Below are 17,431 nucleotides of genomic sequence, written 5' to 3'. Positions count from 1 at the left end.
GTCTCTGAAGGTTTTTGAGCTGACAAATGACAAACAGACCTTTAAAAAAAATACTTCCCTGAATAGAGTAGTGGTTAGCCAAAGTTGGGGAGGAGGGAAGTGTGGAGATATTGATCAAAGGGTACAAACCTTCAGTTATAAAAGGAATAAGTTCTAGAGACCTTATGTACAGCATGGTGACTATGTGGTGATGGTGGTGGTAGTTTAGTCGCTAAGTTGTGTCCCACTCTTGCAACCCCATGGACTGTAGCCCACCAGGTTCCTCTGTCCATGGGATTCTCCAGGCAAGAACACTGGAGTGGGTTGCCATTAACTTCTTCAGGGGATCTTCCTGCCCAGGGATCATGGTGACTATAGTTAATAATAATATATTATATACTTGAAATTCACTAGAAGAGTAGATCTCAAGGGTAATCACACACACAGAAGCACACACATGCACACACACGCACACATGCACACACACACAGTAACTATGGGAGGTGATGGATATGTTACATAGTTTGGTTGTGGTAAGCATCCCACAATGTGTACATATACTAAAACATCACCTTAAATATATACATTTTTTTTGTTAAAAAAACCCTCTTGTAGTAGACTGTAATCTCCATTACAGGTAAGACTTGTCTTTATACCTGTAATACAGACCTAAGAAGTCTTTAGTGAAGTTGTGCAATGGTGACAGTGTGAAGAATGGCTTTGAAGATGGGATTGGAGGTGTGTTACCACTGGAACTTGACCAGAGGACCTAGCCTTGCCTTTAAGCATGACACTAGAAGCACACACTGGGGGTAAGGGCCAGAAGCCCTTTTTCTTCCCCTTTATCCAAAGAAAAATTAAAGGGGAACATGCAAGGACAGCCATTAAGGGGGAAAGAGGTCATGAAAAAACAACAGCCAGGTTTGTATGTAGAAGGAGGGAAGGCAACTTGCTTTGTCTTGTAATTTTTGGTATGTTGTATGAAAGCGTCTGAGTGGTCTATACTGTGAACCAGTGTGGACATGCAGATATGCACACTGCCCATCTTCTAGAGTGGACAGAGGAAAAAAACTGTAAAAGGATAATGACAAAAACCAGGGCAGGATACCTCCATATGCCTGCTTCAGGAAGACTATTACCAAGAGGGCTCTTTTGCTCAGCCAGGCCCATCTCCTGAAAACCAAACTTTACTCAAATTGATTTGAAAAAAAAGCCTAATTCAAATGATTTCTAGCTCTGAAGAACCAGGAAGGAAAAAAAACAACAACAGCAAAACCTTAGGGAGGACCTGGAAAAACTACTTTGTCTTAATCAGAAATCGTGCTTAGAATCAGTCAGGTTGTTTTCTACTCAAACTGGGAAAAGAGAGTTTCTGAGCTTACAACAGAAGGTTTTAACCTGGTATAAGCAAAATGTAATGTTAATATGCGAAGAAGGCAATGGCACCCCACTCCAGTACTTTGCCTGGAAAATCCCATGGATGGAGGAGCTTGGTAGGCTTCAGTCCATGGGGTCACTAAGAGTCGGACACGACTGAGTGACTTCCCTTTCACTTTTCACTTTCATGCATTGGAGAAGGAAATGGCAGCCCACTCCAGTGTTCTTGCCTGGAGAATCCCAGGGACGGGGGAGCCTGGTGGCTGCCATCTGTAGGATCACACAGAGTTGGACACGACTGAAGTGACTTAGCAGCAGCAGCAGCAATGTTAATATGAATTTTTCTAGGGAGAAGATTCATAGTTTTCATCATATCCTCAAAGAGTTTTATAGGCCTGAAAAAAATAAAATAAAAGATGGAAAACAATTGGTTTAAGGAATTCCCTGGCAGTCCAGAGGTTAGGACTCTGTATGTTCATTGCTGAGGACCAGGGTCAATCCCTGGTTGGGGACTAAGATTTTGCAAGCCGAGTGGCTTAGCCTAAACAGATAAATAAAAATTGTTGTGTACACACAACTTCAATCAATTTAAATAGAAGAAACATCAACCATGAATAAATAGCAATAAAAAAGGAAATATGTGATTTTTAACTGAGCAGATCTAGACTCAGTGACCATGCTTTATATATTTGCCTGCTCATGTGTATTTTTATAGCAGCCAATTAATAATACTGTAATGAAATCATTTCTTACATCTTTGCAACTTAGCTGTTAGGAGCTAAGAATGTGAGGGCTCATCTGAACCTCCTTTATTTCCCCTTATTCCAGTGGAGTGGTATCAGCAGGCAACTGCAGGAAGACATTATCTATGGTTTAAAACCCTGAGGCTTTCTCTTCAGCTCTAATTTAAACCTGAGAGGGAATATTACATGTCAAGTGAGAGTCACAAAATTTCAGATCTAGCATTTGGGGGAATCCTCTGTAAGTCCAAAACTAACGGTTAATTAAAAAAAAATTGTTTTTATTTATTTGGCTGTTCCAGGTCTTAGTTGTGGCATGTGGATCAAAATATTGTCCGGGTGAATTCCCTGGTGGTCCAGGGGACCTGGGTTCTATCCCTGGTCAGGGAACTACATCCCACATGCCCTAACAAAGACCTGGCTCAGCCAGATAAATAAATAAAAAGAAATCTTTTTTTAAATTGTCTTATATTTGTTGCTATACTTTTTGGAGCCCTGGGTCAGGCAGGCAAATCCTGTGCAGGCTCCAACTCAGCACCACTGCTTTGGATCGGAAACATACCTTCAGAGAGGAAGAAGGCACAAACAAACAGAAACACTGAAGCTATATACTGAAAAATGCCATCCATCTGCTTTAAATATTTTTTACCTTAAAATATTTTGTTGTGCCCCCTTCAAGGACAGGCTTTGAAGAACTCTGGAAATAACAGGAAGTTCTAAGAAAGTCTGTGGTGATGCTATTTTTTTTTTTTTAAACTTTTTATTTTGTGTTGGAGTATAACCAATTAACAGTGTTGTGGTAGTTTCACATGAACAAAGAAGGGTCTCACCCATACATATACATGTATCCATTCTCCCCCAGCCAGGCTGCCATTGAGCACAGTTCCTTGTGCTATATCATGGGTCCCTGTTGGTTATCCATTTTAAGTATAGCAGTGTGTACCTGCCCAAGTCAATCCTAAAGGAGATCAGTTCTGAGTATTCATTGGAAGGACTGATGCTGAAGCTGAAGCTCCAATTCTTTGGCCCCTTGATGCGAAGAGCCCACGCATTAGAAAAGACCCTGATGCTGGGAAAGATTGAAGGCAGGAGGAGAAGGGGATGCCAGAGGACGAGATGGTTGGATGGCATAACTGACTCAATGGACATGAGTTTGAGTAACCTCCGGGAGATGGGAAAGGACAGGGAAGCCTGGCATGCTGCAGTCCATGGAGTTAGTCGGACATGACTGAGGGACTACTTGCAAAAAGTTTCAAAGCTAGTAAGTTTTAGAGCCAGGATCCAAACTGTGTAATGTAAAAAGTTTTGGTTGCAAACAACAGCAATAGATTCTAGCTAATGTGTGTGTGCTGTGTGCTTAGTCGCTCAGTTGTTTCCAACTCTTTGTCGCCCGCCAGGCTCCTCCGTCCATGGGGATTCTCCAGCCGAGAATGCTGGAGTGGGTTGCCATGCCCTCCTCCAAGGACTCTTCCCAACCCAGGGATCGAATTCAGGTCTCCCGCACTGCAGGCAGATTCCTTACCATCTGAGCCACCAGGGATGCCCCTACAAGAAGGGTCTTCTAGCTAATGTAGGTGAAATTTATTGAAGGCTATCAGGTGGCCCACAAAATGGATAAGAAAGGACATGCATGCATGCTAAGTTGCTTCAGTCGTGTCTGATTCTTTGTGACCCTGTGGACCATAGCCCACCAGGGTCCTCTGCCCCAGGGATTCTCCAGGCAAGAATACTGGAGTGGGCTGCCATGGCCTCCTCCAGGGGATCTTCCTGGCCCAGGGATCAAACCTGCATCTCTTCTGTCTCCAGAATTGGCAGGCAGATTCTTTACCACTAGCACCACCAAGGAAGCCCCTCCAAGAAGAGTCTAAGAACAGCTTAACAGTCTACTCAGAGCATCTATGGTACTTTGAATGATCACCTTGGCTGTAAAGCAAGGATAAGCCACCATCAGTTACCTGGCCTAGCTTAGTCTTATGACTGGGCAAGGGGAGGCCACCTCGATTAACCAACCCAGCAGACCCTAAACACTGAGGGAAAAGTAATCCCTCGTGGAAATTAGAGTGCTTTAATCCAATGAAGACATACATAGGGACTTCCCTGGCTGTCCAATGGTTAGAATTGGATCATAAAGAAGGTTGAGCGTTGAAGAATCGATGCCTTTTAATTGTGGTACTGGAGAAGACCTTTGAGACTCCCTTGGACAGCAAGGAGAGCAAATGAGTCCATCCTAAAGGAAATCAACCCTGAATATTCATTGGGAGGACTGATGCTGCAGCTGAAGCTCCAGAACTTTGGCCACCTGATGCAAAGAGCCGACTCCTTGGAAAAGACCCCGATGCTGGCAAAGATTGAAGGCAGGAGGAGAAGGGAGGCAAAAGAGGATGAGATGGTTGGATGGCATCACGAACTCAATGGACATGAGTCTGAGCAAACTTGGAGATAGTGAAGGACAGGGAAGCCTGGTGTACTTCAGTCCATGGAGTTGCAAAGAGCTGGGCGCAACTTAGCGACTGAACAACAGCAGTCATGGTTAAGACTCAACATTTCCAATACAAGGGATGTGAGTTCATCTCCGGTGGGAGAACTGAGATCCCACATGCCGTGAGGCCACAAAAATGAAGGCAGACATATACAGTACTGGGTGTACTGTATATTTTCCCCAGTGTATTTTTCTCAATAAACCCAAATCTGCCCATATATAAATTCTTGGCCTTGTCCATTGTACTATTCTACTTCTTAAACATGGTAGCAAGCTAGAGCCCTTGTTAGCTAGATGTCAGAAAGTTAACAGAGGAAGAAGGAGGTCACAAGGGACAAAATGGAGTAGATCAGATTGCACAGTGATTTTATAAATACTTCTTTCTGACCAATATGGTGTGTTCTTAGCTAAGAGTGATTCTGATTTTTCCCGCTTGGTCCAATGAAAATCAAACAGAGTTAAACAGACCTGGGTCTGATTCTCTGTTTCACCACCTACTGTCTGTATAACTCTGGGCAAAGCAAAGTGAGCCTCATTTTCTTCATCTGTAAAATAAGCTAAAACCCACCACCTTACCATATTGTTATGGGTTTAACTGAACAAACCTGTTAAGTGCCTGACATATAAAATACTCCCAGTAAATGTCACTCTCCCGCTAGTCCCTGTCCCAGTGTACTGAAAAAGATTATATGGTATTAGTATTTTTAGTATTCTGAAGATTGTATGATTCATTTCTTCTGAAGACATAGTTTTTCTTACAGAAGAATATTCAGTTATTTCATGATGGCATTTCCACCTCCAAAAAACACAAATGGTCCCAAAATGCAGACAAAGATGAGTACCTGGACACCCCTAAACCATCAGCTTTTGAATGACCGGGTGAGTAATAAGAACTATTGTATTAGTTGAAATCATACTTTGAAGGGAAAAAAAGCATTAAAATTTTGGTAATCAAAACATGAACAGGAATTGCTTAGGATTGTATAGTGGATAAAAAAAAAAAAAAGAAAGAAACCAAAAAACAAAATGAAGGATTTCTTCAAAAATTTTAATTGAAAAAAACTGAAATACATTTAGAACAAAAATAAAGAAAACTTTAATTGAGCCCCAGTTACCTGGCCAGAGTTGGCAAGAGATACAAAGTTCCTGCTTAGAAAGAAAGATCTTAGGGACTTCCCTGGTGGTCCAGTGGCTAAGACTCTTTGCTCCCAGGGCTGGGGCCCAGGTTCTATCACTGGCCAGGAAATTCAATCCCACATACTGCAACTAAAGACCTTGTGTGCTGCAACTAAGACCCAGCACAGCCAAATAAATTAATAAACATTTTTTAAAGATTTAGGAGATGAGAAGGAAGAGTGTCTACCAGCTCCCCTTCACCTCCATATCCAACTGGTTTTCAGGTTCTGTGAGTCTTCCTCCGAGGTCTCTTCATCCAGACCCCTTTTCTCCTTTGACTTGTGCACATCCAGCTCCACGTTCTCAGTTCACACACTCACCCCCCTTTGCCTGGCACATTGCAGTAACCCCTCAGCTGGTTTCACTGTCTCTAATCCATCCTCTATTCTGGTCCCAGAATGATCTTTCTAAAGTACCAAACTAATCCTATGAAGCAAGAGATAACAGACTGTTCCAAAGAATAAATTCCACCCTACCCACCATGCATAGCACTGAGGACCCCTTCATGTGTGTTAGTCACCGAGGCATGTCCGACTCTTGGAAACCCCATGGACTATAGCTGGCCAGGCTCCTCTGTCTGTGGGATTCTCCAGGCAAGAATACTGGAGTAGGTTGCCATGACCTCCTCCAAGGGATCTTCATGACCCATGGATCGAACCCAGTGTCCTTTATATCACCTGCATTAGCAAGTGAGTTTTCTTTTTTTAATTTATTTGGTTGCAATTTTGTTGAAGCATGTGAACCCTTAGTTGAAGCATGTGGGATCTAGTTCCCTGACCAGAAATCAAACCCAGGCCCCCTGCATTGGGAGCATGGAGTCTTAGCCCCTGGACCACCAGGGAAGTCCCAGCAGGTGAGTTCTTTAACACTGGCTCCACCTGGGAAGCCTGAAAAGCTTTTGTCAAATTTTATGAGAATTTCTAGGGAATTCCCTGGTGGCCCAGTGGCTCAGTCTGTGCTCCCAATGCAGGGGGCTGGGTTCCATCTGCGTTCAGGAAACTAGATCCCACATGCCGCAAGAGTTTGCATGCTGCAGCTAAAGAACCCACATGGCACAACTAAGACCCAGTGCAGTCAAATAAATAAAAATGTTTAAAAATTTCATGATTATTTCTAGATGAGCAATGATAAGAGAAATAACAATTTCTATTAGAAATGATATTTATTTTGTTGTTCAGAACTCCCATTTTATCACCGTCCCCCGCCATTTTTAGTTTGGTTTAGTTAGGTTCTAGTTTGGAGTAAAACTATTTTCAAAAATCTTAGCCTGCCATATGTAAAATAGATAGGCAATGGGAATTTGCTGCATGGCTCAGGAAACTCACACAGGGGCACTGTATCAACCTAGAGGAGTGGGGTGGGGAGAGAGAGGGGCTGCCAAGTCACTTCAGTCGTGTCCGACTCTGTGCGACCCCATAGACGGCAGCCCAACAGGCTCCCCGGTCCCTGGGATTCTCCAGGCAAGAACACTGGAGTGGGTTGCCATTTCCTTCTCCAATGCATGCAAGTGAAAAGTGAAAGTGAAGTCGCTCAGTCGTGATCGACTCTTCGCGACCCCATGGACTGCAGCCTACCAGGCTCCTCCGTCCATGGGATTCTCCAGGCAAGAGTACTGGAGTGGGGTGCCATCGCCTTCTCCAAGAGAGAGGGGAGGGAGGTTCCAAAGGGAGGGGATATATGCATACCTATGGCTGATTCATGTTGAGGTTTGATAGAAAACAACAAAATTCTGTCAAGCAAAATCCTTCAATAAAAAAATAATTAAAATTAAAAAACTGTCAAATCACTATGTTGTACACCTGAAACTAACATTATATTGTATGTCAATTATAATTCAATAAAAATTAAATATAATACAAATTTAAAAAATCTTGGACCGTGTATATACCCATATGTATGTGAATGAATGTATCAGTACTTAGACACACACATGGAATTTGCATATGTATACAGCAAACTGATAATAGTGAGTGCACAAGTGCTCAGTCTTGTCTGACTCTTTGCAACTCCACAGACTGTAGGCCTCCAGGCTCCTCTGTCCGTGGAATTTTCCAGGCAAGAATATTAGAGTGGGTCGCCATGCCCTCCTCCAGGGAATCTTCCCATCCCAGGGATTAAACCCACGTCTCTTTATGTCTCCTGCATCAGCAGGTGGGATCTTTACCGGTTGAGCCACCAGAGAAGCCCAAATATCAATAGTGGTTTCCCCTAAAAAGTTGGACAACATGGAAGAGTGGGAGGGAAGTCTGTTGGAAGAGAGAGTTTTTGTTTTTTTTTTTACCCTATACACTGCAATATTTAACCATTTAAAAAACAAATATAAGTAAAAGCGAGCAAAGAACAGTAATGATGAGAATTAAAAAACAATGGTTCCAGATCAGCTATACTAAATAATCTCCAGGGAAAAGACATCCGAGAAGAACGTGAGGAGCAAGCATGAAGGGAATTGGTCATATTTTCAATATGGTGGGAAAATACAAGAGCCGTTGGAGCAGGATGGTGACAGAATTGCATCTGCATTTCCAAACAGTCATCTTGCTCCACATCACTAATGATTGGAGAGACTCAACTCCAAACGCCAAGGAGGGATCACTTCGCCTGAGTCCGATTGGGCCTCATTGCAATGTCTGTCCATAGCAGATGCTGGAGAAGCTGTGGAGCAAAGGGAACTCTCCTCCACGCTGAGTAGGAATGGGAGTTGGTACAGCCGGGATGGAAAAGAGTATGGAGGTTCGCGAAGGAACTAAACGTAGAAGTAGCCTATGGTTCAGCAGTCCCACTCCCAGGCATAGATCCACCCACAGTACAAGCCAACAAGCTAGATGCCCCGTTTGGGCACATCGATCTGTGCGCGCGCTCGCATGCGCATGCGCGATCGCCTGCGAGGCTGGGGGTGGGGCGGGGGCTGGGGCTCTGGCTGGAGTCGGTGCAAGCCCCGGGATTGCCTGAGGCAAGCCAAAGGAGCCCCAGAGGGAGACGGGACGGCCGGTCGTCTGGTTTCCTGAAAGCCGAATGCGAATGCGGAGGGGCTCGCGGGCCGCGGGGAGGCAACCCAGGTCTGCAGCGGGAGTCGGGGCCCCGGCCACCCACTCACTCCCCCCGCCCCGGGAGGGGCTGGGGCTGCGGGGGTGGCGGGGGGGCGAGGGGGGTGTGGGTCCAAGAATTGGGACGCGGGGCGGGGGCTAAAGGACCTCTTCTGGTAGGCAAAAAAGCCTCCAGCACCCGGAATTCCCAGGTGGTCTCCCATCCAAGATACTAAACAGGCCCGACCCTGCTTAGCTTCCGAGATCAGACGAGATCGGGCGCCTTCAGGCCGATAGGGCCGGAGACGGACGCGGCTGCCGCGGGGCGCCCTAAGAGCCTTGCGCTTCGCCTCCCTTTCGCTCTGACCTGCAGGTCGGGCCAACGGGCCGCCCCTCTCCTCGGGGGGCCGTGCTGTACTTGAGCCGCACGACCCGCGACCGCACTCCAGCCTGCTGACGCCGGCCCGGCCCCCGAACACCGCCAACACCAGACCAGCAACCGCCTGGCCGGGCCCGGGGGCCCGATGGGCTTCCAGGACCCCCCAGTGACCAGGAGGGCGTGCGTGCGTGCGCGCGGGGCCTGGGGGGTGGGCTGAGGGGTGCGGAGGTCTCGGCGCCCTCCCACCCCCGGCCACTCCAGACCCGGCCGCGCTGGCTGAGCGGGGCCTCCCCCCCATCCCGTTCGCCGCTCAGGGCCGCGCGACCCCGGAGGTGTCGGTCTTCGGGGCCCGCCGCCTCCCGACCCCCGCGGCCCGGGGGCCTCTGAACCTCCTGCGGGCCTAGGCGCAGCGAATCTTGAGCGCCCAACTTGCCCGGCACCTGCCCGCTGCCCAAACCCACCGGGAGCCACGGAGGCGCGGTCGACCGGAGCGCCTCAGCCCCGCCCCTTTGCCCTACCGAGGCGCCCCCCTTGTCCCCACGCCGCCCGCCAAGCACCCGACCTTCCTGAGAGAGCAGACGAACCACAGGCAGGCACACAGACAGACAGACAGACACACACACACACACACACACACACACACACACACGAGTGTGGTCTTTGGAAATACTTCTGTTCGTAGTTGCTGGGTTGAGCCCAACTCTTATAGGACCCATGGAGTGCGGCCCATCAGGCTCCTCTGTCCGTGGCATTTCCCAGGCGAGAATACTGGAGTGGGTTGCCATTACCTTCTCCAGGGGATCTTCCCGACCCAGGGATCAAACCCGAGTCTCCTGCGGGCGGATGCCTTGCCATCTGAACCAGCACATTGCGAATTCCCTAGGCAAAATACAAAGAAAAGAGCTCGTGTGCTACTAAGTGGAAAGATGATTGAAGAAACAGAAGGTGTCCTTTGTTGGTATCTTGGAATCTTTCTTTAGTTTTCGTTGATTTTTACTCTTAAGGCTACTTGAACAAGGCAAGAGAGAAACCCCAGAACTGAAAAGCAATTGATTTTTTGAAAGAAACCTGTGCAGGTTAAGCACTCTTCGTTTTTGAGAGATGGTGAAATGCAAAATCTTGATTCAACACATATGACTTTGGTGAACTTTATTTCAAATCTCCATGATGAACCCCTAAGGCGTCCAGGAAGAAAGGAGTAGAGCGGGAGACAAAAAGAGCAACCTTTCCCCTTGGCGCCATCCCAACCAGCTGCTTAGTTCCTTCATCTCATGAACTACCATCTGGGCTTATCTGGTTTGTCTGATTCTTGTTTCGGGGCCCGTTTCTAGTCACAAGGCTGTCAACAGTGGGGGGTGGGGTGGGGGGTGGGGGAAGCCCTTCTTTCCATTCCATATGAGACCCAGTGGACAATCCAGGCTCTGGCCACTGCATAGAGCGTGCAGCAACAATATCAACGGTGATGCTGGTTAACAACGCATATTCCTGGAATCCACTCCGTTGGCTACTGAGTGTGTGCAGTGGTGGTCTGGAACCTATACCTGGAAGCTTTCTTGATGATTGCAAATGACACCAAAGTCCGAGGACGATGGAAGATCTTCACGTTTCTGCAAGAGCCACACACCTCCAGAAGGAACCGCAAGACTTGCCTGACATGGTCAAGGTCTAAGTATTGGACTACACGTCGGAAGGTCTCCACCTTTGCTATGGAAGTCAAACGATCTTTCTTGGAAATGAAAATGGATCACACTGAACGTTCACATTCTTCTAGAGCATTTGAAAAGCCCTAAACTGTAGAAATCTGCTGTACGAGTTCCTTGAAAGCAAGAACCCATACTGATGGATATGTCTTAATGCCTTAGATTGTGCCTTGAATATAGCGTACACATGAACCCAGGAAAGGAAAGAATGGAATCGCCAAATATACAAAGAGATCAAAAGTGCCGAGCCAAGTGACACCTTGAGGCTTCCAAGAACTTTTCTGTCTTTCACACACTAAGTAAATCCTGAGCACCTACGATGAGCTGGGAGGCATGTAATAAGTTTCTGGAACTAGAAGGCGGAGAGAAGCAGACACAGAGTTCCTGCTTTCACTGAGACGAATCTAATGATACATCACAGGCAGATCCTTGGAGAACTTGTCGAGGGGCCTCTACCCTCACCAAAACCTGGGTGTCAGGGAAGGCTTTTCAGAGTAACCATTGCGTTGAGGTCCATAGGTGGAACCTACGTAAACCAGGGTTGAGATGCAGGAAGAATTTCAGGCAGGGAAAACAGCATCCTGGAAGTCTACGTGACCAGGGAAACTTAGGACGTTCAAGAAATGAAAATGCCCTATGGGATGGAAGCCAAAGAGTGCAGAGGGCATTCCAGGGAACAGACATCCGAGAAGAACGTGAGGAGCAGGCATGAAGGGAATTGGTCGTATCTTCAATATGATGGGAAAATACAAGAGCCGTTGGAGCAGGATGGTGACAGAATTGCATCTGCATTTCCAAACGGTCATCTTGCTCCACATCACTAATGATTGGAGAGACTCAACTCCAAACGCCAAGGAGGGACCACTTCGCCCGAGTCCGATTGGGCCTCATTGCGCTGTCTGTCCTTAGCAGATGCTGGAGAAGCTGTGGAGCAAAGGGAACTCTCCTCCACGCTGAGTAGGAATGGGAGTTGGTACAGCCGGGATGGAAAAGAGTATGGAGGTTCGCGAAGGAACTAAACGTAGAAGTAGCCTATGGTTCAGCAGTCCCACTCCCAGGCATAGATCCACCCCCAGTCCAAGCCAACAAGCCAGATGCCCCGTTTGGGCACATCGATCTGTGCGCGCGCTCGCATGCGCATGCGCGATCGCCTGCGAGGCTGGGGGTGGGGCGGGGGCTGGGGCTCTGGCTGGAGTCGGTGCAAGCCCCGGGATTGCCTGAGGCAAGCCAAAGGAGCCCCAGAGGGAGACGGGACGGCCGGTCGTCTGGTTTCCTGAAAGCCGAATGCGAATGCGGAGGGGCTCGCGGGCCGCGGGGAGGCAACCCAGGTCTGCAGCGGGAGTCGGGGCCCCGGCCACCCACTCCCTCCCCCCGCCCCGGGAGGGGCTGGGGCTGCGGGGGTGGCGGGGGTGGCGAGGGGGGTGTGGGTCCAAGAATTGGGACGCGGGGCGGGGGCTAAAGGACCTCTTCTGGTAGGCAAAAAAGCCTCCAGCACCCGGAATTCCCAGGTGGTCTCCCATCCAAGATACTAAACAGGCCCGACCCTGCTTAGCTTCCGAGATCAGACGAGATCGGGCGCCTTCAGGCCGAGATAGGGCCGGAGACGGACGCGGCTGCCGCGGGGCGCCCTAAGAGCCTTGCGCTTCGCCTCCCTTTCGCTCTGACCTGCAGGTCGGGCCAACGGGCCGCCCCTCTCCTCGGGGGGCCGTGCTGTACTTGAGCCGCACGACCCGCGACCGCACTCCAGCCTGCTGACGCCGGCCCGGCCCCCGAACACCGCCAACACCAGACCAGCAACCGCCTGGCCGGGCCCGGGGGCCCGATGGGCTTCCAGGACCCCCCAGTGACCGGGAGGGCGTGCGTGCGTGCGCGCGGGGCCTGGGGGGTGGGCTGAGGGGTGCGGAGGTCTCGGCGCCCTCCCACCCCCGGCCACTCCAGACCCGGCCGCGCTGGCTGAGCGGGGCCTCCCCCCCATCCCGTTCGCCGCTCAGGGCCGCGCGACCCCGGAGGTGTCGGTCTTCGGGGCCCGCCGCCTCCCGACCCCCGCGGCCCGGGGGCCTCTGAACCTCCTGCGGGCCTAGGCGCAGCGAATCTTGAGCGCCCAACTTGCCCGGCACCTGCCCGCTGCCCAAACCCACCGGGAGCCACGGAGGCGCGGTCGACCGGAGCGCCTCAGCCCCGCCCCTTTGCCCTACCGAGGCGCCCCCCTTGTCCCCACGCCGCCCGCCAAGCACCCGACCTTCCTGAGAGAGCAGACGAACCACAGGCAGGCACACAGACAGACACACACACTCGCACGCACCCACGCCATGGGAGACAGCTGGCCTGCGCGAGCTCCTCAGCCAGAGCCATAGCACCTGGGAGAGGCCGGGGCCAGACCAAAGGCCCGGTGGACGGCTGTCGGGAGAGACAGAGGCAGAAATCCATGAAGCTTCCGAGACAGACTCCAAGACGGCGAGAGGGAGATACAGACACACACACACACACACACACACACACACACACACACACACACACTTGAGTGTGGTCTTTGGAAATACTTCTGTTCGTAGTTGCTGGGTTGAGCCCAACTTTTATAGGCCCCATGGAGTGCGGCCCATCAGGCTCCTCTGTCCGTGGCATTTCCCAGGCGAGAATACTGGAGTGGGTTGCCATTACCTTCTCCAGGGGATCTTCCCGACCCAGGGATCAAACCCGAGTCTCCTGCGGGCGGATGCCTTGCCATCTGAACCAGCACATTGCGAATTCCCTAGGCAAAGCAAAATACAAAGAAAAGAGCTCGTGTGCTACTAAGTGGAAAGATGATTGAAGAAACAGAAGGTGTCCTTTGTTGGTATCTTGGAATCTTTCTTTAGTTTTCGTTGATTTTTACTCTTAAGGCTACTTGAACAAGGCAAGAGAGAAACCCCAGAATTGAAAAGCAATTGGCTTTTTTGAAAGAAACCTGTGCAGGTTAAGCACTCTTCGTTTTTCAGAGATGGTGAAATGCAAAATCTTGATTCAACACATATGACTTTGGTGAACTTTATTTCAAATCTCCACGATGAACCCCTAAGGCGTCCAGGAAGAAAGGAGTAGAGCTGGAGACAAAAAGAGCAACCTTTCCCCCTGGCGCCATCCCAACCAGCTGCTTAGTTCCTTCATCTCATGAACTACCATCTGGGCTTATCTGGTTTGTCTGATTCTTGTTTCGGGGCCCGTTTCTAGTCACAAGGCTGTCAAGAGTGGGGTGGATGTTTGGGAGGGGGAGGAAGCCCTTCTTTCCATTCCACGTGAGACCCAGTGGACAATCCAGGCCCTGGCTACTGCATTGAGTGTGCAGCAGCAATATCAACGGTGATGCTGGTTAACAACGCATATTCCTGGAATCCACTCCTTTGGCCACTGACTGTGTGTGGTGGTGGTCTGGAACCTATATCTGGAAGCTTTCTTGATGATTGCAAATGACACCAAAGTCCGAGGACGATGGAAGATCTTCACGTTTCTGCAAGAGCCACACTCCTCCAGAAGGAACCACAAGACTTGCTTGAAATGGTCAAGGTATAAGTATTGGACTAAACGTTGGAAGGTCTCCACCTTTGCTATGGAAATCAAAATATCTTTCTTTGAAGTGAAAATGGATCATACTCAACGTTCACGTTCTTGTAGAGCTTTTGAGAAGCCCTAAATTGTAGAAATCTGCTGTACGAGTTCCTTGAAAGCAAGAACCTATATTTATGGATATGTCTTAGTGCCTTAGATTGTGCCTTGATTATAGTGTACACATCAACCCAGGAAATAAAGAATTGAATCGCCAAATATACGAAGAGATCAAAAGTGCCGAGCCAAGTGACACCTTGAGGCTTCCAAGAACTTTTCTGTCTTTCACACACTAAGTAAATCCTGAGCACCTACGATGAGCTGGGAGGCATGTAATAAGTTTCTGGAACTAGAAGGCGGAGAGAAGCAGACACAGAGTTCCTGCTTTCACTGAGACGAATCTAATGATACATCACAGGCAGATCCTTGGAGAACTTGTCGAGGGGCCTCTACCCTCACCAAAACCTGGGTGTCAGGGAAGGCTTTTCAGAGTATCCATTGCGTTGAGGTCCATAGGTGGAACCTACGTAAACCAGGGTTGAGATGCAGGAAGAATTTCAGGCAGGGAAAACAGCATCCTGGAAGTCTAGGTGACCAGGGAAACTTAGGACGTTCAAGAAATGAAAATGCCCTATGGGATGGAAGCCAAAGAGTGCAGAGGGCATTCCAGGGAAAAGACATCAGAGACTAACGTGGGGAACAAGCATGAAGGGATGTGATCATATATTCAATATGATGGGAAAATACAAGAGCAGTTGGGGCAGGGAGATGATAGAATTTCTCTGCATTTCCTAAATGTCGTCTTGCTCCATAACACTAATGTTTGGAGCGACTCAACTCCAAGTTACAAGGAGGGACCACTTCCACGAGTTCGAATAGTCCTCATTGCAAAGTCTGTCAATAACGAATGCTAGAGAAGATGTGGACCAAAGAGAACTCCACTCCACAAGCAGATTGTGTGGGTGAATTCTCTAAGAAATTAAGGGAAAGAGTGCTACATCTTGTTTATTGTATTGTGTTTAGGGGGAACTATTTTGGAATTAGAGGAGCCCATTCCTCAGTGTATGATTTCCAAACTTGGCAAGTATAATTACAGTCTGATAAGATGTAACTCAAATAACTTCTGAATGTTAATTGATTTTGAAAGAGGAAATAATCTTGCAAGAGAAATATAGACAAACAGGAAAAGCATAGTTGTCAATATATTAACCTAGAGATGCTACAAATATTGTTTAAGAAATATGAAAGTTTCATGGAGTATTTCGCATGAAGGAATTATTTCCTCTTAAAAGTCAAAAGGGCTTCCCTGGTGGCTCAGAGGTTAAAGCATCTGCCTGCAATGCAGAAGACCTGGGTTTGATCCCTGAGTCAGAAAGATCCCCTGGAGAAGGAAATGGCAACCCACTCCAGTATTCTTGCCTGGAGAATCCCATGGATGGAGGAGCCTGGTGGGCTACAGTCCACTGGGTCGCGAAGAGTCAGATACTACTGAGCAACTTAACTAACTTAAAAGTCAAAAAGGATCATGAGTCCACTCATAAAAATGATTTGTTCTTCAGTTTTATCATGAATTACCTGACTAAAGGATGATTATGTATTGTATTATTCCTTCAAAATTATAGCACATTGTTCACTTTCCAGATTTTTTTAAATTGATATTTATTTAACATTGACTCTGTGCCAGCACTGCAAAGCCCACCCACACACCCTACACCAATTTTGTGACTTCATTAGAAACCACTTAATCAAGCAAATTCTATAGTTGCCTCTATTTTACATCCTAAATCGGCACATTATATGTCGCCCTACTTAACACTATTAAGATTATCTCTTTTTTAAAAATTCTTGATAAATATAATTCCTGGCTTCCTCACAAAATAATTTAAATTATATAAAAACTGGAACTTTGTCTAATTTATCACTGTATTCTTAGCTCTTCGAGGAATATTAGTACTAGATATTCAAAAGACTCGTATTAAATGAAAATGATTTCAGTGGGTCTCAAAAGAACTTGTCTTTAAAAGGCATTGGTGTGGGGAGCTGCCCATCAGAACGGGGTCCTTTGTCCGAAGGACACAGCTCTGGGAGCTGCCTCAGTCCTTGAGGGTTTGCTTGCAAACATAGCTCTCTGTCCCGCCACCCCAGAGATTAGGCGCTTATTTACTGCAGGCACCTGGAGTTCTGTGCAAACTTCTCACGCACAGAGAAATATTATCTGGTGTAAGAAATAATAACAGGGTGCCATTCCCATGCTCTCAAGATTTCTTGTGACTGTTTGTAAGATGTGTAGGTCAAACAAAGAAAATGTTAACTGTCTTGTCTTTCTCACGCTCTTCTGTATAAATGTGAGATGCTGAATAAAGTTGGTGTCAGACTGCGTCCCTTCGTGGAGACGTGTCTGAACCTCTCGACCCCATCTTTGTTGGAGATTTCTCTTGCTTTCGTTTCTTTTCTCAGCCCCGCCGTGCACGTTCTCGGGACCTGATCGACTTTGCCGTCTAGCACCGGCACATTGGTGCCATTTAAAGTAGATATTAGGTTTCCATTTTCTCATCAATGATTCGTTTCATTGGTTTTGTCATTTCAGATAACTTTCTTGAACATCAGATCATGGAAGATAGAAATAATGTTACTGAATTTATCCTCTTAGAACTTTCTATGGACAAGAAAGTCCAGATCCTCTGCTTTTTATTTTTCTTATTCTGTTACCTGGCTATTTGGTTGGGGAATTTGATCATTGTGATTTCTATTACATGCAGTCAGCTAATCACCCAGCCCATGTACTTCTTCCTTAACTGCCTTGCACTCTCAGATCTCTTCTACACCTCCACTGTGACACCCAAACTCATGACTGACTTACTGATGGAAAAAAGGCCATTTCCTATAAAAACTGCATGACACAGCTTTTCACCACCTACTTCTTTGGGGAGGGGGGAATGAGGTCTTCACCCTCACAGGGATGGCCTGTGACTGCTATGTGGTCATCAGCAAACCTCTCC

At 47.9% G+C, this 17,431-nt stretch overlaps 2 pseudogenes; both read right to left on the bottom strand.

Moving 5' to 3' along the window:
• Nucleotides 1-8,961: 8,961 nt before the first annotated feature.
• LOC129640987 (uncharacterized) lies at nucleotides 8,962-9,081 on the bottom strand (annotated as a pseudogene).
• A 3,255-nt stretch (nucleotides 9,082-12,336) lies between these two features.
• LOC129640968 (uncharacterized) lies at nucleotides 12,337-12,458 on the bottom strand (annotated as a pseudogene).
• Between the last annotated feature and the right edge of the window lie 4,973 nt (nucleotides 12,459-17,431).

This window comes from Bubalus kerabau, unplaced genomic scaffold, assembly GCF_029407905.1.
Source record: "Bubalus kerabau isolate K-KA32 ecotype Philippines breed swamp buffalo unplaced genomic scaffold, PCC_UOA_SB_1v2 scaffold_54, whole genome shotgun sequence".
Taxonomy (NCBI): domain Eukaryota; kingdom Metazoa; phylum Chordata; class Mammalia; order Artiodactyla; family Bovidae; genus Bubalus; species Bubalus kerabau.
Note: the sequence above shows the minus strand (reverse complement) of the source record. Positions and strands in the feature narration are given on the sequence as shown.